This window comes from Aethalodelphis obliquidens, unplaced genomic scaffold, assembly GCF_003676395.1.
Source record: "Aethalodelphis obliquidens isolate GAN/ISIS:26980383/991018 unplaced genomic scaffold, ASM367639v1 scaffold6, whole genome shotgun sequence".
Lineage (NCBI taxonomy): Eukaryota > Metazoa > Chordata > Mammalia > Artiodactyla > Delphinidae > Aethalodelphis > Aethalodelphis obliquidens.
Window position 1 is genome coordinate 56,305,046 of NW_020837950.1, and position 22,370 is coordinate 56,327,415.

The 22,370-nt window shown below is 41.1% G+C and overlaps 1 long non-coding RNA gene across 1 annotated transcript; it reads left to right on the forward strand.

The window, feature by feature from the left end:
• Positions 1–13,491: 13,491 nt before the first annotated feature.
• LOC113618722 (uncharacterized) lies at positions 13,492–18,266 on the forward strand. Its single transcript, XR_003432096.1, has 3 exons — positions 13,492–13,596; positions 14,088–14,144; positions 15,151–18,266. It is a non-coding gene; the product is annotated as an uncharacterized LOC113618722 (long non-coding RNA).
• The last annotated feature ends 4,104 nt before the right edge of the window (positions 18,267–22,370 follow it).

Sequence of the window (22,370 nt, forward strand, 5' to 3'; positions counted from 1 at the left end):
GTCTTTTGGCTCAATACCCACCAAGAGGCAAACCCAGTTTTCTGGTAACAGCCTCTCCACCCTCTACCCACTGTCAGTAGTACCCCCTCCACCGCCCCTGTTGTGAGAAATAAAAATGTCTCCCAACATTGGCAAAAGTCCCCTGCAGGGCAAAATTGTCCCCAGCTGAGAACCACTAACCTATATAAGGGGTTCCTTGCTGAGCCACAGCTCCATGTTCATTCGTTACCGTGTCACCCAGCCTGCAGCAGGCCTGGCCACAACAAAGGACACTTCCAAATCCTCATCTTCAGCTCAGACCTCTCTCCTGCACTCTAGGCTCACATGCTCCCTGCCTGCTTCTCATGTCTCAGCCAGGATGGGCCACAGGTAACTCACAAGCAACATGCCCAAACCGAACTTACCATTTTTCCTTCAAGGCCAGCTTCTTCCACATTCCCTGTCCTGGTTAAAGACATCACTGTTAAGCAGTCACTGACGCAGAATCCTGGCAATACTTCTGGATCCTTCACTTTCCCTCGCCAGCCCCTCGCACCACCACATCTAAGGCGGTAGATTCTAATAACACCCTTCCTTGTCTTGTTCCGGCTCCCTTCCACCCATTTGCTTTGCAATCATTTTCTACTGGCCTCTTAATTTTCCCTCTCTCTAATTTGTCTTCTAAATGCGCATCTGATTGTGTTACTTCATGCTTAAAATCAACAGATTTTTTGCAGATCCAAATTGCTTGCGGGAAATATTCAGAATTCTTTAGCAAGATGTTACTGTGGCCTTCCTGAGTTTTTCCTCCAACTTTACTGCACTCTCTACTTTCTTGTTAATGAACCACATAAAAGTTCCTATTTTGGGCTTCCCTGGTGGCACAGTGGTTGAGAGTCCACCTGCCGATGCAGGGGACACACGTTCGTGCCCCAGTCCGGGAAGATCCTACATGCCGCAGAGTGGCTGGGCCCGTGAGCCATGGTCGCTGAGCCTGCGCGTCCGGAGCCTGCGCTCCGCAACGGGAGAGGCCACAGCAGTGAAAGGCCCGCATACCACAAAAAAAAAAAAAAAAAAAAGTTTCTTATTTTGCATTTACCTCCTCTGCCTGCCTCAAGCACATTCTTTCTTTCAGTTTCCCTGGTGAGCTGCTATTCCTCCTTCAAGGCCCATCGCTAAGCATCTTCTTCTCAATTTTCTCTTAAGGCTCCTCTCTGGCCATGTGTGCCGACACCTTGACGGCAATCTCACAACAGACCCTGAGCTCATCCACCCGGCTAAGCTCCTCCTGAACTTCAGACCCACACAAATGATGAAATAAAAAGTGTTTACTGTTTTCAGTCACCAAGTTAGTTTGGGGGTACTTTGTGACAGAGCAATAGAAAACCAGTTCAAACAGTTTACCTGCAAAGGTCAGCATGAACGAAATTCCAGACCCAAGTTTCAAGTGTGGGGTGCTCAGTCCTCCTAACTCAAGCCTCCAGGGGGTCTTTAAACAATACCCAGGAACTGTCTTTTATTCCTCCAGTTTCTTTTTGAAACACGGTAAAACTAATTATATTTTTAGTGGATTAACTGCTCAATGTTCATACAGTAATATGCAGAGTAACAGTTCAAAATTCTATTATTATTATTTAATATGGCCTTAAAGACTCAGGATGGGAGTTGAGGAAACATCAAGACATTTCTTTTTCTTTTTGTCTTTTTTTTTGGCCGTGCCGCATGGCTTGCAGGATCTTCGTTCCCCAACCAGGGATTGAACCCCGGGCCCTTGGCAGTGAGAGCGTGGAGTCCTAACCACTGGACCGCCAGGGAACTCCCAGAAGCCAGCTGACTCAGGAAACTGGGGAGTAGGGCTGCAAGGATCTTGACATTCAAGCTTCTATTTTTCCAATAATAGAAGAGTCTATAAGATACAGAGACTCTAATTCCAGTATGTTAGATAATCAGCTAGGGATGTAATTTTTTTAAATTGAAGTATAGGTGCTATACAGTATTATATAAGTTACAGGTGTACAATATAGTGATTCACAATTTTTAAAGGTTATACTCCATTTATAGTTATTATAAAATATTGGCTATATTCCGCGTGTTGTACAATATAACCTTGTAGGTTATTTTATTTTATTTATTTTTTTATTTTTTTGCGGTACGCGGGCCTCTCACTGTTGCGGCCTCTCCCGTTGCGGAGCACAGGCTCCGCACGCGCAGGCTCAGCGGCCATGGCTCACGGCCCGGCCGCTCCGCGGAATGTGGGATCTTCCCGGACCGGGGCACGAACCCGCGTCCCCTGCATCGGCAGGCAGACTCTCAACCACTGCGCCACCAGGGAAGCCCGGTTATTTTATTTTATACCTAATAGTTTGTACCTCTTAATCCCCTACCCTCTTGCTCCTCCCACTTTCCTCACTTGTAACTACTAGTTACAAGTAATTTTGATGTAATTTTGATTTTATAAAGAACACTCTCCACTATAAAGAAAAGTTCTACATCTTTCTACACAGTTAGTTTACACTAGTGTATAGGAACAGCTGAAATGTCTATCACAATGAGAATATATAAATGAATTGCGGTATATTCATATAATGGGATGGTATTCAGCAGTAAAAAAAGAACACAACAGGAATAATCTCAAAAACGTGTTGAACAAAAGAAAAAGAAGCAAGACACAAGAAGGATAGATTCTATCTGATTCCATTTTTATGAAGTTCAGGAACATGAAAACTACGCTAAGCTGAGAGAAATCAAGAGTAGTTTGCTGTAGGAGTGAAGTTAACAAAAAGAGCAGCAAAAGAATTTCCTGCGAAGGATGGAAAGCTTCTCTATCTTGATTGGATTATAACTACATGGGTGTAGATATTGATCAAAAATCACAATTTACTTATATTCATTTTACTATATGTAAATTTTACCTCAATCTAAAAAAGACAACATAAAAAAAAAGTAGTGCATAACACCAAAACCAAATCATGTTTCCCCTTTGGATGGATAACCTCTCTTTTAGAAGGTGTAAACAGGGAATTCAGAACACCAAATAGAAAGAGCTTTCACATCACACAAGTGAAAGAAGGTAAATATTTCCAAGTATTTTCCCAAAATTACCTTTGAGAAAAGTAAACCCCAGCCCCTCAGCCATGACAAATACCCTCTGATTCATAGCACAAGCCCTGCCTTGTCTCTCAAGCTGGCTTGGATAGGAAAATCAACGTCTACCTCTGCTCACTTGGGACACTGCTCTGCTCAAGCACGCGTTGCAGGAAGGGGATCTGCCATGCAGCAGAAAGGCCGGCAGGCAGAGCAAAGGAGTCAGGGCAGTGGGCAGGAATTAGAGGGCTCCGCGGGCGACTCAGCGTGCAGGAACCCCGCAAGGACAGAGGAGGAAGGGTTTGGGCTTAGAAAGGAGACTAAGAAGGAAAAAACATATTGACAAGGCCTTCACAGTTGCAAACTGGGGCTGCCTGAGAGACTGTTGGGATCGGCTGATGGAACAGGAAGGAAGCACTGGGCACGCTTAGCGGAGACTTTAGAAGGCCAGGGGCTGCGACACAAGGGGAAAGCAATTAGGAACAAGGGCTCCTCCCTCCCCTCTGCCGCGGGGAAGGGGAAAAGGCAAAAACACTATAGCCCGCTGAGACAGGAAGGCATTATGTTAGGGGAAAACCCCTTTGTAAAGAATTTGAGCTCCTGCCAATTACATACTGACACCAGGTTCCTCACTCACTAGGTCTCCAGGGTCCTTCCCTGGCCCTGATGCTCAGCCCTCTTTATGCTTCACCTTTTCCTGGGGATGAGATCCAGACTCACAGAACTTGGTTTTATAGGATCTTCACTATTTCCCCCAACACACATACCACAAATGCCCCTAACTTTCTTAGGGAAACACAGCTCCACCACTCCTGGTGCCCCCCCTCCCGCCCCCGCTTCCCCCCCTCCAGCACTGCCAGTGTTTCCCTTGGGTTGTAGACTGCATGCCATCACTCCCTCCCAACTCTTCCCTAGCCACCCAGCAATCTGCCTTTCTATGGGTTCCCCAACACCAAGTACCTTCCTCTATGGTAAGCCTTGCCTCAGGGTATTGTGGCTGCCTATTTATCTTCTTTTAACTATGAAATATCTTAAATTATAGAAAAGTAAAAAGGGATACTTTGTTCCCAATTAAACCTTGTTACAATTCATACCTTAATTAAACAGATTTTAAAATAAAGAAATAAAATATTGTAGACACAGAATAGTATTACTATTGTTATTATCCCTTACATATTCATGTATCTAATGAAAAACAATGTGTAGTATTTCTTGATATGTTTCCATTTCAATGTAATTAGTAACATACTACACGTGCTTTTTAGCAATTGTTTCACTCTACTTTGTTTTGACATTACATTAACAAAGAAATTAAGACCACGAATAACAGATCATAAGAGGAAAACTAATAAATTTGACTACATTAAAATTTAAAACACTGTTGTCTGCTCATATTTAAAAATAAAGCAATTTTTAAAAACTGCCTGGAATAGACTGGTATACATCCCTGTAGGTGATCTGACTAGGTTTTTGTTTCTTTGCTTTTTGTTTTTTTTTAATTTTTTGATTTAATTTTTTTTTTATACAGCAGGTCTGACTAGGTTTTACATTGTTTCTTGTTTGTTTCTTTGCTTTTGTTTTTAGCTAGCTTCCCACAGATGACTCAACCACACTCTCACCAGGAAAGTATAAAAGAAGTTTGGCTGCCAGTTCATTTCTTTTACAGAACAGCAATGAATCCTCCCATTGCCAGCAACACCTGCACCCCTACTCTAATATCTCTAAATATTTCTGAGATCCTGTAGTTCACATCAGCCTTCTTCTTAGCTTTCCTTACTGCCAGCTTTGGTTTCAATTATTAATCAGTTTTATCACTAGTCCACCTCTTTCTAGTTTCCAACATTCCATTGCTGCCATATACTCTACTTACAAGTATTTCATTTTTTGTCTTTATATGTTCATGGTTTCTTAAAAAACTCTTCACTGTTACTTTTATGTAATTTTGGGAGGGAGGGTGAGTAAACACGTTTACTCTGCCATATTTTAACCAGAAGTCTTGAAATTGCCTCTTTCTTGTCTGTGTTCCGTCTGGTGGTAGCTGAGCTGAGGACTGTGTCTCATTTATCATGATAGTCTGGTGTCTTGCATATTGCCTGGCGTAGATGAGGCGCTCAGTAAGAAAGTAAGGGTTTATGGAATGAAAACACACGTAGCACGGTAATTTTTTTGAAATAGTAACCAATGTTTTGCTTTGTTTTTCTCTCCAGGATTTCATTTTCCCTTTTTCAGCTAGACTAATCTGTTATTATGGCTTCAGGGAATGCATGGGACAACAGAAAGCAAACTCTGCCAGGATTTTGAGTTTCAAATGTTTCGGTTGTTAGGAAAATTCAAAGGGCTTACGGCATAAACAAAATATTGGGGCAAAGCATTGTGAAGCATACCTCTATCTCTCCCATAAATCTGGAAGATTGATCCAAAAGAGAGTCAGAGCTCAGCTCCAGGGAGGCATCAAAGTCCTACAGAAAAAATAGATAGTGTGTCTAGACAGTTGGGATCATTTCATCCCACTGGAATGGTTCAGGAGCCCCGGAAAGTTTCCTTTGCATTCATGGATGAAAACAAGGTAAACAGAGAGAGCCAGTGGATCTAAAGGAGCCTCATAGATAAGAATGAAGGTCAAGAAATGCCAGACTAGACCACTGAGTGGGGAGACAGGATGGTGCCATGTCAGTGAATACATCATGAACAGATGATGCCCGTGTGGCAGATACATCATGGACAGATGACACTGAGATCCCGCCCATCCCTGATGCTTTGACACTATGTAAGTCCCTCATTATTTAAACACAGTCCTAGGGAAATCCCCACATTGACTGAGATTAGTTTCTGCCACCCAAGTAAAATGAAGCTCAAGACTGAAAGTAATTTGAGTTACAAAAAAATAAAACAAAATTATCAGAAGCTAACACAAAATTGTAAATCTACTATACTTCAGTTTAAAAAAATTATATTTCCCCAATATTTCTATTGGTCAGTTGAAATTCATGTATAGTACACAAATATGGTGATTATTGACCACCAGATATTCATTTATAAATTCATGAAAAAATTCATAAGTATTTACACAACAGATGATCAAATATGTTAATATAGCAACATCCTAAATTAAAGTACAGATTTATACTTGTGAATGACAAATCATCCATAAAATCAAGCATGTAGGTAGATTGCTTGGCTAAACTGTTTCTATTATTTGTCAATCTTAACAGAATAAATGAGAAAATACAGAAGCATCCGTCAGGAATGTATGTCAAGACTTTTGCTTTCAGCTGAGATGAAAGCCAATGCTTTCACTGAGAATGACTAGAAAAGCTGGACAAAATACCCAGAACAGTACCTGTTTGAAGGCATTGAAGAACTGCTGGGGAAACTCAGACTTGAGCAATAAGATTCTGGAGAAAGACGAAACTTGGACAGGAGTGCTGGCATTCTGCAGTCGAGTTTTCTTTGGGGGCACTTGCCAGTTCTGAGTACCTGGCAAGGGGCCAGGAATCTAAGCCAGAGATTTGGGCAGGAGATCACCAAGGGGCAGAGAAGGCAGCAGAATTGTCAGCAGTTTGTGGGGCTGGAGAGAAAAATCAGAATCCTGTGAGGCTGGGATGCCAGTGAGAAGGGTGTCTGGAAAACCGAGTCTGACACTTGACCTGTTTTCCCAGGTTCTGACACTACATGGATCAAGATGTTAAGAAACTAAATAGAAAGTCTCTATAAAGTAGAACAGAGATTTTGCAAACTTAAAAGACTCACAGGAGGACAGGGCTACAGTGAGCACCCCAAGTCCTCAGGTGGAACTCCAGGAGGGTGTTTTAGTTGGGTCGGGTTGTGTGACTTAAACAGCAAACATTTATTTCTCACAGTTCTGGAGGTTGGAAAGTTCAAGATCAAGACTCTGGCAGACACCACAATGAGAAGCCCGCACACCACAATAAGGAGTAGCCCCCACTCACCGCAAATAGAGAAAACCCGTGCACAGCAACGAAGACCCAACACGGCCCAAAATATAAGTAAATAAATAAAAGACTCTGGCAGATTCAGTGTCTGGCCAGAGCCAACTTCCTTGTTCATAGATGACCATCTTTTTGCTGTGTCCTCCCTTGTCAGAAGGGATGAGGGAGCTCTGCAGGGTCTCTTTTATAAGGGCACTAATCACATTCATGAGGGCTCCACCGTCATGACCAAATCACCTCTCAAGACTGCACCTCCTATTGCCATCACATTGGGGGTTAGGGTTTCAACATATGAATTTGGGGGGGACATAAACATTCAGTCTATAGCAGAGGGCTACTCTCTAGGAACAGGGACAGATCAGAGACGTAAAAGAGTCTCACAAAAACTGTAATGCACTATATGTCATTCTGGAAAAGGCAAAACTATGAAGACAATAGAAAGATCAGTAGTTGCCAGGAGTTAGGGGTACGGAGAGATGAATAAGTGGAACACAAGAGATTTTTTAGGGCAGTGAAACTACTCTGTATGACACTATAATGATGGATACATGTCATTATACATTTGTCAAGGCCTGTAGAATGTACAACACCAAGAGTTAACCCTAACATAAACTCTGGACTTTGGGTGATAATAATGTGTCAATGTAGAATCATCCCTAGTAAAAAAAAAAAAAGTACCATTCTAGGACAAAAAGGATGTGGTACATATATACAATGGAATGCTACTCAGCCATAAAAAAGAATGAAGTAATGCCACTGACAGCAGCATGGATGGACCTAGAGTTTATCATACTAAATGAAGTAAGTCAGAAGGAGAAAGACAAATACCATATGATATCACTTATCTGTGGAATCTAAAATATGGCACAAATGAACTTATCTACAAAACAGACTCACAGACATAGAAAACAGACTTGTGGTTGCCAAGGGGGTGGAGGTGGGGGAGGGGTGGACAGGAAGTTTGGGATGAGCAGATGCAAACTATTATATGTAGAATGGGTAACAATAAGCTCCTACTGTGTAGCACAGGGAACTATATACAATACCCTGTGATAAACCACAGTGGAAAAGAATATGAAAAAGTATATATATATATATATATACACATATATATATATGTGCGTGTGTATATATATATATATATATATATATATATACACGTGTTTATATATATATGTTTGTATATATATAACTGAATCACTTTTCTGTACGGTAGAAAGTAATGCAACATTGTAAGTCAACTGTACTTCGATAAAATAAATTAAAAAAAAATGTATCACTCTGGTGAGGGACGTTGATAATGAAGGAGGCTATGCAAGGGTGCGGGCAAGAGGCAAATGGGAACTCAGTACTTTCTGCTCAGTTTTTCTGTGAACTTAAAACTGCTCTAAAAAATAAAGTCTAAATATAAAAATCTGTAATGCAGCCTGCAGTTGGTTCTACCTCTGATTGGATTAAAGTGATCAGCTCCCTAGTAGAAGGGGTAAAGCCTCTCTGGAGGAAGATTTTACCCCAAAGCCCTCTAATTTTTAAAATACTATGTCTGGATCAAATTGGATCAAAATTTCCCAGGCATTGCAGGACACAGAAACAAGTACTAAAACCATAAAGAGAAAGATAGTAATAGAACTCTACTTAATGCTCTGTGGTGACCTAACTGGGAAGGAAATCCAACAAAAGAGGGGCTATATTTATACATATAGCTGATTCACTGTGCTGTACAGTAGAAACTAACACAACATTGTAAAGCAACTATACTCCAATAAAAATTAATTTTAAAATTTGCTGCAGCCACTGTGGAAAACAGTATGGAAGTTCCTCAAAAAACTGAAAATGGAGTTGCCATATGATCCAGAAATCTCACTCCTGGGCATATATTCAGACAAAACTATAATTTGAAAGGATCCATACACTCCTATGTTCATAGAAGCACTATTTACAATAGCCAAGACATGGAAACAACCTAAATGTCCATTGACAGATGAATGGATAAAGAAGGTGTGGGACATATATACAATGGTTTACTACTCATCCATAAAAAAGAATGAAATAATGCCATTTGCAGCAACATGGATGGACCTAGAGATTATCATACTAAGTGAAGTAAGTCCGAAAAAGATAAATACCATATATTACTTACATGTGGAATCCAAAATATGACACAAATGAACTTATCTATGAAACAGAAACAGACATAGAGAACCAACTTGTGGTTGCCAAGGGGGGTGGAGGGGAATAGGTTGGAAGTTTGGGATTAGTAGATGCTAAATATTATACATAGAATGGATAAACAACAAGGTCTTACTGTATAGCACAGTATTCAATATCCTGTGATAAACCACAATGGAAAAGAATATGAAAAAGAATGTATGTATAACTGAGTCACTTCGCTTTACAGCAGAAATTAACACAACATTGTAAATCAAAAAGCAAACAAAAGATACAAAGAGATATTGATCCAGATATTAAGTATGATTAACATGCTCAAGAAAAATAGATGAAAAGAATGTATATTATTAGTTAAAACTACAGATATGAACTGTGGAGTGCAACACTGTGCAGCTTGCAGGATTTTAGTTCCCCGACCAGGGATTGAACCCCAGGCTACTTCAGTGAAAGTGCCGAGTCCTAACCACTGGACAGCCAGGGAATTCCCATTATTCATGTCTGTATTTTCTGTATCTCTCCTTAATATATATAATCTCCAATGAGGACAGGAGTTTGCTTTCTTCATTGCTGAATTCCCAGTGCCTAATAAAATGCCTGAACATAGTAGATGCTCAATAAATAGTTGTTGAATTAAAGAAAAAACTATAGCTGGAATTTACCAAACTCTTTTTATGTGTGTGTGTATGTGACCAAACCAAGAATATTCTATAAGGGAAAGATTTTTATAACTCCACAACTTGCCTTCATAATTATGAGCCCCATTGTCACTTTCATCACGATCACATCTTCCTGTTGTTAATAATTTGTCTCATCTTTTTCAAAATTATGTGGCTACAAACATGAATGATTATTTTGTACCAAGCATTGTTCTAAGTGATTCTTTGATTTCTCACAGCGATCCTATGAAAAAAGTACTATTATTGCTCTCACTTTACAAATGAGGAAACTGAGGTACAAGGTAGTTAAACAAATGTTTATGGTCACATGACTAGTAAATGGCAGAGCTAGAATTTGAACTCAGATAGTCCGACTCCAGAGCCCTCACTTTTAATCACAACACTAGATACGGTATGCGTCTTGTACAACTACAGTAGCCATAGATAGTATATGTTTTGGTTAAAATGATGTAGAATCCCGACAGGTCAAATTATTTAGGTCACCAAAATGTTCTTCTGTTTTCTCATAGCCCCAAACCATAAGAATGTGAGAGTTCCAATTTAGCCTAAACTGAATAGAGATGTATTTTTGAATCCACGCTGCCCAATAATGTCTGTCTAAAGTACAAAAGACCAAGAAGAAATGTGTCTAATTTTAAGTGGAAGAAAAATAGAAAATAAAAACAAGGATGTATATTTGACCAAAAATAGTACCCAATACTAACCATCACCTAAGTTATTTTTGTAAACCTTTTCCTGGACATGCTCTAATTATTATAATTGTAACCTGTGAATTCTTAGCTGCAGAACTACAGTTAATTCACTTATCCCACCTGTGGGTAGATAACCCTTGACAGAAAATCCCACCACACACATAGGTCTCTACTCTTTCCAGCAGTACTCCCTGAAGAAGCCAAGTCTTCATTCTCTAATACACGCTGTTCTTATTGATAGACACACATACCTGGTTTTCCATCTTACCAGGTAAACATTTAAGAAGTGTATTTGAAAGGAAGGTATGAAATCCTTCTCTGTCTCCTGCACTCCCTTTCCCAACAATGTCTTTTCACTGACATAAAAATCTACCATTAGATTTGATTTCTCCAGATCTTCTATACAGATAAACATCTGTCATCATTTTCATAGTAGTATGAATTACTGAAATGACTCAATCTCGTGGGCAGCTAGCTGTGATCAGGGGCATAAAGAAGTTAGAGTTTTGACTGGGATGCAGTAAGCACAAGTCATGACAATTTTGAACATAAACTACAGGGTTGTTGTCGTTTTCTTAATCACTCAAAATGAAAACAATGATGTAATGCACCTCATAGAACTGAAGTGAAGACTGCATGCGACTAATGAGCATAAATATGCTTAAGATAATATTATGCACACAGTAGGGGGTTAACAAATGATGACTTTTATAATTAATTATAATGATTTTGGAGATAATGGAGAAATGTTTTAAAGTCAAATATATTTTAAACGAATTGGCAAGATGGTTAGGGCAGTAGATCTGAATAAAGTTTAATGAAAGAATAAAATTAACCCCTCCATTCACCGTCCAAGATCATTTTTGCTGCTTTGGATGATGTATGAAAGACTAGGAAGCATCTTGTGATCTAACTGTTTAGCATACAGACCTAACTATTCATAGCTTCACAAATCTATTTAGTATATTTAAGAAATTCTGTGGAATCAAAATGTCAAGTTTCTCCTTCCATCTATTGAGTGGTTCATCATCTCTCCATATGTCTATTTGCTTGTGAACAAAATACTCACCTAACATAATGCCCACCCACACAAGGTTAGGTGCACTATTGTTTTTCTCATGTGAAAATTATCTTCCTAACAGTATCCACAGGATGTGCCCGTTCAGCTATTGAGCTATATTTCCCAATGATAGTAGTGGATTGCACATATAAAATCCAGCATTTTCTCATTGAGTTCCTTTTGTGACCAGAAACTTAAGAGATTTTATAGCTGCCATTTGGATGCAGATCAAAAATAAGCTGTCTCCCGGGATGCAAGAACTCAGGAGTTGCCTCGTTAGTGCTTTGCTCTAACCAACCTTCTCAGGGTGATTTCCCCTGGGCTAGTTTTCTGGTTAGCCTTGTGGAGGATTTGTTTACTCAGTCACCTGAGAAGTATGTATATTTATGAATTAGTATGACTGGAGAAAATGATCTGAAGAGACAGAAGCCTCTGTTCAAATTAGGAGACCATGCGGGGTGATAGTCCTGGCTGGAGTCCTGGATGAATCATTGATCATTGGTTAGTGGCGCTACCACTTGCCAGCTGTTTGATCTTAAGTCATTCACAGGCATCTTCCCTTTTCTCAAAAGATAAACAATACCGGGAGAGTGGAGGTTTTCTAAAATCTCTTTCTATTAATCTTACCTACGGAAGAGAAAATTGAAATTGAAGATTTTTTGTTTCTTATTAAGAGAAGCCACTTGCAAAGGCTGAGATGACAGTTACCTGTGTGGAGATAAAAGATTTTAATAAAATGAAATTACACAGACTAGTGGAAATAAAATCAAAGTCAACTAATTTTCTCAAGAATCACTCTCAAGTGTACCTTCAATGTCAAATGAATTGCCCACACAAATACAGTCAACTGATTTTTACAAAGGCACAAAGGCAATTCAAAGGTTAGTTTTTAAACAGTGCTGTAACGATTGGACATCCATATGCAAAAATAAATAAAACTAGACAAAGACCTTATACATTTCACAAAAATTAACTCCAAATGGATCATAGGAGGTGGAGCATAACTCCTTATTCCTTATGTGTGGGCTACAAATAGCAACTTCTTTCCAAAGAGTACACTATGGAAAGGGGGAAAAAAGAATAAATTTATGGTGAAAAAACTTGACAAATACTACCTCAGCTAAGTGATCCAGATTAACAACAGCTATGTCACGTGGATAGCATATACTCCTGATACAATTGCTGAGAACTGTGCTTTGCCTCTTAGATCATCTTCCATAAAACCCATAATCCCACTCTAATCATAAGGAAAAATCAGACAAGTCCCAATTGAGAGACCCAGAAAATACTTGGCCGGTGGGAGTTCCCTGGTGGCCTCATGGTTAGGATTCCTGGCTTTTCCTGGCTTTCACTGCCATGGCCCAGGTTCAATCCCTGGTCGGGGAACTGAGATCCTGCAAGCCACGCCACGTGGCCAAAAAAAACACAAAAGTTAGAAAAAAAAACACCTGGCCAATACTCCTCACAATTGTCACCAAAAACAAGGAAAGTCTAAGAAACTGTCATAGCCAAGACACGATGACTAAATGTAATGTTATATCCTGGGTGGAACCCTGGAACGGAAAAAGAACATTAGATAAAAACAAAGGAAATCTGAATAAAGAAAGAACTTTGGTTAATAATAATAATGCATCAATATTAGTTCATAATTGTGTTACATGTATCATACTAATGTAAAATGTTAATAATAGGAGAAATTGGGTGTGGGCTATATGGAACTCTCTGTACTATCCTTGCAATTTTTTGTAAATCTTAAACTATTCTAAATTAAAAGTTCATTTAAAAGAATTATATGAACTTTTTGTGTATTTTCAGCAAACTGTTCACACCAATAATATTGCTTTGAATTTTTTTCCTCTCTCCTTCCTTCATAGGGAATGATACACCTGCTACATAATACAATCCCACACTTTACTGTTATTTGGTCCTTTGAGGATCTTTCAATTTTGGAAATAAGTTGCATCCATAGAGCTACGTCTTTGAAGGTAAAATACCACCAACCGAAAACAAGGGGAAGAACAACTCACTTTGTGTGAGTATTTTACCCACAAAACAGTAACAACCACAAACTATCAGGTTAATAGTAAGAAAAAAACATCCTTAGGAGCCCCACTGGTTTCGGGAGGATCTTATTTTGTAAAAGTAAATTATATGGAGTGTGCCGAAAGAGGCAAAAACTACAGCAGGCTGGATTCTTTATCGCGCTGTTAGTTAATCCCGCCTTATACTTTGATTTGCTGCCTGTTAAAATGTTTCCCGGGAATGTGGTCTGGCACATGCCCTGCTATGCTGAGGGTTCAGAAATTTGCATGTTGGTCCTAATTTACCCACCAACAACTGAACCTCCATTTTTTTCCACGTATCGATGTGGAGTTGGGTTGAGCTGACCTCTAAGGCCTCTTCCTGTTTTGCGATTGTAGACATAAGAGTAACTTATTACCACTGACTGACACAGTATCATGGATTTGTTTTTCAGATTACCTGGCCTCACCTGGCACATAGTGGGGTCCTGAGGGATGAGAGTGTAGGATGGGTAAGAAAAAAAAAATAGCAGAAGTTTCATGTAGAAAAGGAGTCTTAGAAGGGATCTGACTCCTGGTATTTGAAGAACGGTCACGTAGGAAGGGATATCAGGTGTGTTTGGCGGAATTCCAGAGAACTTAGGGCCAGCAGACGTGGAGGAGTGGCCTACGTATGACCCAGTGTAACCCTGGAGGGGTAGTGGCCTCAGTCACAGCAGTCCCAAAGGAGAGCGTCTCCCTGGAGCAGTAATGACTCCTGGGAGGCTCAGTAGGCAAGTTCCCGCTCACCTGGCTGGGTTGTTTTTAGAACCGCCTTGCTTCCCTTCCCCACCTCATCCCTTTCCTCCCAATGCGCCCACCTCCACCCCGGTTCTGATACCCAGCCCTGCAATGGTTTCTACTACAAATATTTTGTGTCTGTCAAGTGTTTGGTGCAGAGAAAAAAGAGGAGCGGCACTGGTCCAGATCATTTAAAAGCCCCTTGCCGGGCTTCCCTGGTGGCGCAGTGGTTGAGAGTCCGCCTGCCGATGCAGGGGACACGGGTTCGTGCCCCGGTCCGGGAGGATCCCACGTGCCGCGGAGCGACTGGGCCGGTGAGCCATGGCCGCTGAGCCTGCGCGTACGGAGCCTGTGCTCCGCAACGGGAGAGGCAAGGCAGTGAAAGGCCCGCGTACCGCAAAAAAAAAAAAAAAAAAAAAAGCCCCTTGCCATGCTGAGTCTGTAGCTACAACAGAAAGCATCAGCTCTGCATGGCTTTCCCCCTCAGCAGTCCTCCTGTTCCCTCAGCAGCCCCTCTTCTTTCCAAGTCACCATCACATCCCTGTGTAATATCTCCCTTCACAACACAAGACATTGTTTCATAATGAAGGCAAATTCACCATGCTTGGAATTAGCTCTTATTGGTGTTTTAAAATGCTTAAAATTCCTCCACATTTTAACCCAGCTACCAAGGAGATCTATGTAAGAAGTCTCCCTTAAATTCACAACTTTCTTTCTTTTTTTTTTTTTTTTTTGCAGGGAAAGGCCTGTATTGCCAAACTGCAACACTGGAATCCAGAGAAGCTCATTTCTCCGCTCATTTGGAAACCCCGAGGCACTGAGGACGCATACGGATTTTCCATCCCTTAAGTGATGTATTGGTTGAAAGCCACAATGCATTATAGACGGGCGTTCCTGGAACAATGGCTTTTTCTCCAAGGCCACAGTTCTCTTCCAGGACATCACTGAAAATGAGAAGAGCACAAACATATGCTCGGTGGGGCAGCCTTCCTGAGGAGTCTTGCCATTTCACATTTTCCCTAACAACTCAGAAAACAAGCACTCACAGAGGAAGGACATAATCTGAAACATTTCTTTCTAATTCCCTCCTGCTCAGAACAAACCTTGAGATCACCATTGTGCAGCCTACCACGGAAAACACAGTCTCATCATAGAACGTACACGTCAAAGTACAGCACTTTTTTATTTCTATAGAACAAGTTGAGTACCTGCTTCACAGTTTATCAGTTCCATTGATAATGAGAACAATATAAGCAACTGCCTAGCTTCTGAGTCACATGGTATTTGATTATTGTTCTTTTCCCAGACAAAGATACTAAGTAGTAAAATTATGGGCCCAGTGACTAATGACAAGCTACATTATCTCTAAGTAGGTTTCAGACTAAGTTTATCAGGGGTTACCTGTGTCTGACCAGCCACCCCAGCTGCCAAGTACTCATTGCTGTGGCAGGCTGTTCCTCTATTTAATCCACTCCAGGGGCCCTTTCTCAGGAGGGTATAACCCAGAGAACCCACCACTGCCACTAGGGTGCTTCCCCTGTATGTAACATCGACCTCTGTTGTTGTTCCTATCCCATTTCATGGAAATCATCTGTTCACATATCTGTCCTGCACACTAGATTGTGAACTCTTTGAGGACTTATGTCTTATTTATCTCCAGAGTTTCAGTGCCTAGAGCAAAATAACTGTTCACTGTGTGTTTGTTGAGCCAGTGAACAAAACAATGAACGGCCTTCAGTTAGGCCCAGTGGTTAAAAAGATGCACTCTGGTGGCAGATGTCTGTGGTTTTCAGGTCTGGCTGCCCCACTTTTCAACTGTGAGACATGGCACAATTAACCCATCTGTGCCTCAGTTAATCTGTTAAGTGGGGTTAAGAATAGAACTTCCTGCATAGGTTTGTTGAGTAGTGTGTATGAAGCATGTAGAAAAATGTAGGCACACTAATGTTTAATACCTGTTCACTGTGGTTGATATCGTCATTAATATGATTATTATTACTAGGCAATAATAATACCACTACTAATACTGGAATAATTCCTGACATGGGTTCAAGTTCTTTATACCAGAGCCTTTGACAGTAAGGAGGCAAGCCAGATATATTCCACATGGTGGACAGACAGCTGAGTGATGTTTGAAATGCACTGTCATCTGTGAGCAAAATGTAGCTGATATTGGGCAAGTACTTCCTATGAGCCAGGCATGTATTAGATGTTTTATATATGTGACCTCTTTTTTCTTCAATAGAGTTTAATTTTTAGAAGTTTTAGGTTCACAACAAAACTGAGGGGAAGGTACAGAGATTTCCAATTTACCCCCTGCTCCCACACATGCGTAGCCTCCACAGTTATCAACATCCCCAACTAGAGTGGGACATTTGTTACAACTGATGAACCTGCACTGACACATCACAATCACCTCAAGACTATAGCTTATACTTGGGTTCACTCTTGGTGTTGTACATTCTGTGGGTTTGGACAAATGTATAATGACACGTCTCCATCATTATAGTATCATACACAGTAGTTTCACTGTGCCAAAAATCCATTGTATGTGACCTCTTTTCATTTTCAAAACAACTATGAGAACAATTATTCTTCATCCCATTTTTAAAAGATGAGAAAAATGAGGCTTGGAGAGGTTAAACAATTTACTAAAGATTATACATTAACAAGTGGATTATCTGGCCCCAGAGTCCATGAGCTTTCTGTTCCTGGTTGCTTTCCAATGGAACAAGCAGAGAGCAGATGAATCACAGGAGTATGATTAATGTTCCCTAGAGCAGCACCCAATTTATGAGGACATAAGCCAGTGTCACCAGGCCTCTTCAGCCTGGGGTGCTAATGAGGTCCCATGAACAGTAACATACAAATAATGGTGGTTCTTAGGCCTCCTTCCAGCCCTGAATGAAGCCCCTTGGATATATTCCTGGGAGTTGAAGTACACAATTCTTTGAAAAAATATTTTAATGAAAATCACTATTAAATTATTACACAGTCATAATCAAGTAATAACACACAACATTTCCCCAAGGTGTCTGAACTACACTCTGCCCAGCTACAAAACTCAAAGGAGGGACTTCATATATTCTAACCCATGGTCAGCCACAGCTCATTTCTCAAAGAGGCATTGATGTAACTGGGTGTTTTTAAATCACAACATTGTTTTGAAATCACTAAAACCATCAAGTTGTAAATACTATTATCTTCATCTTACGGGTGGAGAAACAGCATTTTTGAGAGTTAAATGCCTTGTCTAAAGTCCTATAGTTAATAAGGAGCAGAGTAGGATTGAAACTCAGATTTGCAGCTTCCACACTGACTCTCTGACAACCAGCTGTGGAAAAGCTTTGTGACAGGCACTGTACCAAGGGCTAGAGGTGGAAAAGTGAGTAAGACATAGTTCCTACCCTTGCTGGGGAGACAGACCTATGAATAATTATAATAATATGTAAATATGGTGGTAGAAGATATACATAAAATACCACTGGAACACATGGAATTCTTTAAAAGGATGTGACATTTGAGCTGGGTGTTGGAGGGTGAGTAGGAGTTTGCCCAGAAAGGGAAGTACGTTGTAAGCAGAAGGCAAGGCTTGTGCGTGGAGTGTGAGGGAATCAGGTTGAGTGATTTCTTGATTCACGCTGCATTTTAAAAGGTGAGACATTTTAAATTATGTTATTCATGACACAATACTAATAAACGTTGCAAAAGTGTCCTTTAAGCATGTCTACTCGGTAAGTCCTAAAATATATGTAACTAATTAAAGTCACTTAAGACTGGTGTATTTTAAGACGATTATCTTGCCTTTTTGTCCTTAATTTAGCTCAGTGATTCTTGGTTGGGGCCATTTTGAACCCAGGGGCCATTTGGTAATGTCTGAAAACAGTTTTGGATGTTACAGCTTGGTGGAGGAGGGAGATGCGACTGGAATCTAGTGAACAGAGGCCAAAGATGTTGCTGAACATCCTGCAATGCACAGGCTAACCCCTACAGCAAAGAATTATCCTGCCCCAAGTGTCAGTTGTGCTGAGGTTGAGAATCCCTGCTTAACTGCTTGGGAAGCCATGATTCTGTCTCAGACTACCAGCCAAGTCCAGGGCAAGAGCCCCCCTGAACCAAACCACAGAGATTGCAATTTCAGAGGAATCAGCACCAGAGCTCATGAGCCCGCTCTTGCTTCACAACCTGGTGGAAAGCCTGCTCTGCATTATCTGGGTAAAGAGAGTGCACAGAGAAGACATACAAAAGTGGGGGGGGGTCAGGGGTCCTGAGAATCCATGGTATCACTTAAAAATCAATTCACTAGGGCTTCCCTGGTGGCGCAGTGGTTGAGAGTCTGCCTGCCGATGCAGGGGACACGGGTTCGTGCCCCGGTCCGGGAAGATCCCACATGCCGCGGAGCGGCTGGGCCCGTGAGCCATGGCCGCTGAGCCTGCGCGTCCGGAGCCTGTGCTCCGCAACAGGAGAGGCCACAACAGTGAGAGGCCCGCGTACCGCCCAAAAAAAAAAAAAAAAAAAAAGAAAGAAAGAAAAGAAAATCAATTCACTAATGGTTACTTAATAAACAGAACCACCAAGCTAAGTGCTAAAGGCCCTGGCTCTTCTTGTGAAGTGACACAAGAGCCAACAATTTTTTTTCTGTGTTGTTCTGTCTTTACTCTGTTTACTTAATAATGGCAACAGTCCACATTACTGAGCACTTACCGGGTACCCAGCACTGTGCCAACTGCTTTATGTGAACTCTCTAACTGAACCTTTCCCCAGTGCACTATTATTTCCAGAGTATACATTTTCTCCTGCTAGAGATTTATCCTTGTTATGAGAGAAAATACTGAAGACATTCCACAAAGAGGGCAGTTATACCACCCAAGAAACAACATGTGGGTATCAGTTTTCACAGGACGGGGCAGGAGAGAAAACCCAGTCATCAGACCAGCAAAGTTCAATGAGCAGTTACTGAGGACCTCTACCTGTCAGGGTGCTGCTATTTTCTCAGAAGGCTCTTATCCTTAAGGAGCGTGCAGAGAAAAAATATATTTATATCAGCTTCTATTCCATGAAAGTTCGCATTTAGATACCCTTATAATAGATGAACCGCTTACATTCCTCAATGATTTCAGACAAGCAAAGTGTTATCCTATAAGCAAAGACATGATGTTTCAGGGAACTTGGCTTACTCCAGGCCCAGTGCTGGGGTTCAAGTGGGAGGAGTTTAGTTGTAAGACTTGCATTGTTTGAGAGCCTTATTTAGGGCAAAAGGAGGCTAGAGTAGAGGAGAACAACCTAGAAGGAAAGCATAATGGCCTTACCCAAAGTCCCCTCTGCAGACTAGTCTCAGCCCTATAGAGCTGTGATTTTCAAATGTTTTTGTCCTTGACTCCAGTAAGAAATGTGTTTGACCTGCTCCCAGCTAAAGTGTCATAAAATACTATTTACACTTTCTATATGTGACACGCTGATATCTTCTCTTCCGATTCAACTTCACTTTCTTTAATTCTGATCTTGAGCTAGCGGGTGAGCACATGTCCTGCTTTGTCCAGGGCAGTCCCAGCTTATGCCTCTTGTCCCCATGTAATTATTGATAACTCCCTCCTTACGCACTAAATTGCTTTCCAACTCATCAGCTCATGTTTCGAAAAATCCTGCTATAGAGAAAGAAGCCTTGAGCAACAGGTGAAGGAACTGTTTTCACAAAGAGAAAGAGCTGCTTCAGGGCAGAGATGGCAAAAGAGAAACAGCTTAGCAGGGGGCTGCCTTCTCACAATTTCTAACCCAAGGTCTGGGGTGTCAGAGACCCACCGCTTTCTCAGGGCTCAGGCAGCCAGGACTGTGGTGAGATGTCGTCCCCAAGTGGTTTCTTATGGGGCAAGAGAAGAATCATTGCCTTCACCCAGAGACTCATTGAGAAACTAAAGAAAGCTAGGGAAGGGACCTGGGGCCAATAATGTGCAGGTCGGGACAATAATCCAGTAACATTGAGTTATTTCAGATAGTGTTTAAACCCAGGGTTTGAAGAAATTAGTTACCATTAATTTTCATAACTAACCAAAATATGCTAGAAATAAATGATAGTTGCTTAACAAAGCTGCTTACTCTTAACAAGCTATTCAAAAGCAAAATAACAAAAACCCCCAATTTTGTTTCCTCCAACTTTAAAAAAAAATTTGCTCAGAGGTACAAACTTTCCAATAGCTATCCTGTGAATAACATTTAAATTTGAAATGAACAGCATTAAAAAAAGTAAACATTTAAAAAAATATTATATCCTATGGAAAAGGAAACTTTTCATTACTTCAAACTGCTTTGGATATTCATTTATTTAACTCCTTCTCCCCCATTTCCCTGTCTTAAAATATATTTGAAATGAGTGAAATCATACAGAATTTGTTATGATGCAGTAATTCAGGAGGAAATATCTGATCCACGTTCTCCCCAAATATTGTATTCTTATCAAGAAAAGAGTTGTTTTCACCACATTTTTAAAAAGTGCTTTCACATTTCTGCTTGTAGTTACTAATAACAAAATATGACAATCCTTTGTCTCCTGAAAATATTTGTTTTAAAATTCCCATTGCCGCTTCCCCCTCCTCAAAAGTCTTATTTAAGAAAACAGAAAAGCATTCTCAAAGTTGGTTGGTAACAAATGGAATTTCCAGGGTGGTTTTAGCTGCTGCTGCCGCTTCTGGGCATGGCTCTAGCAGTGCCTCAACACAAGCGCAGCGATGGATATTCACACATCCTCTCATGTACTGTGCTCAGCTGTGGGCTCTGGACAACAGGCAGCTTCCGGCTCTTTTTAGCTTTCCAGGCAAGACTCCAAAAACAACTTGTTAAAATAGGCGTTTTCAGAAAGATAGAAATGAAAGAACAACAGTCCTGACCAAATGCTTTGAAACGTCTTCTGTACCCTTGGGTCCCTCCTCTAGAATACCAGGCTTGCTTTGGAAATGATGAGCTGGGCCTTTATTGTCAACATTCTGAAGGGAGGCCAGGATGCACATGCTATGATACTTCACTGGCATAAGTCTAGATCAGATTCAAATAGCCCAGGGAACATCCTTGAGACCGTATGCCTGGCTACTTCATTCCTTCTGGGGCTCTTCTTGAAGCTCTTTCTTCATTTGCATCCAGGATAGCTCTTTGGCCTGGATTTCTCCCACCTCTCTGACTGATCCTGCTCTATCTCTTTACTGGATCCTCTTCATTCCCCCACACTCTGACCATGGAGTGCGTTAGGTCCAGTCTTTGGTTTGGTTCGGGTTTTTTTTTTTTTTCTTACCTACTCTCACTTCTAAGTGATCTCACACATTCTCACCACACTTACTAAGCCATCTCATTCATTCTCATGGCTTCAAATGCCATCTAAATGCTAATGATTCCCAAATGCATAACTCTGGAGCCTTCCATGGTCTCCAGGCTCAATATCTGGTTGCTGACTGGATGTCCAACAGGGTTCTCAAGCTTAACTTTTTTGGCCACGCTGCAAGGCATACAGGATCTTAGTTCCCCAGCCAGGGATCAAACCCGCGCCCCCTGCAGTGGAAGCGCGAAGTCTAAACCACTGGACCGCCAGGGAAGTCCCAGGCATCTCAAGCTTAATGTGTCCGCTACTGAGTTCCCATTATTGCTCCCATCTCTCAGGCTGCTCCTTGCACTGTCTCCTCCATCTCGATGGATGGCTACCCCAACTTCCCAGGTGCTCAGGCCAAGAACCTTGGAGCCGTCCATCACACCACTCTTCTTCTCACATTCTGTATCATCAAATCTGGTTGCCCCTGCCTTAAACTGTAGCAAAATTTGACTCACCTGGTATTACCACATTACACAATTCTAAGAGGCCCCTCTGACATTGAATGTACTGTGACAGGTGCCTCTGGAAGCCTGCTCTGTTAAGATCACCCCCACTGTCACCATCCTGGTCCCACCACCACCATCTCTTGCTAGTTGTGTAGCAGCCT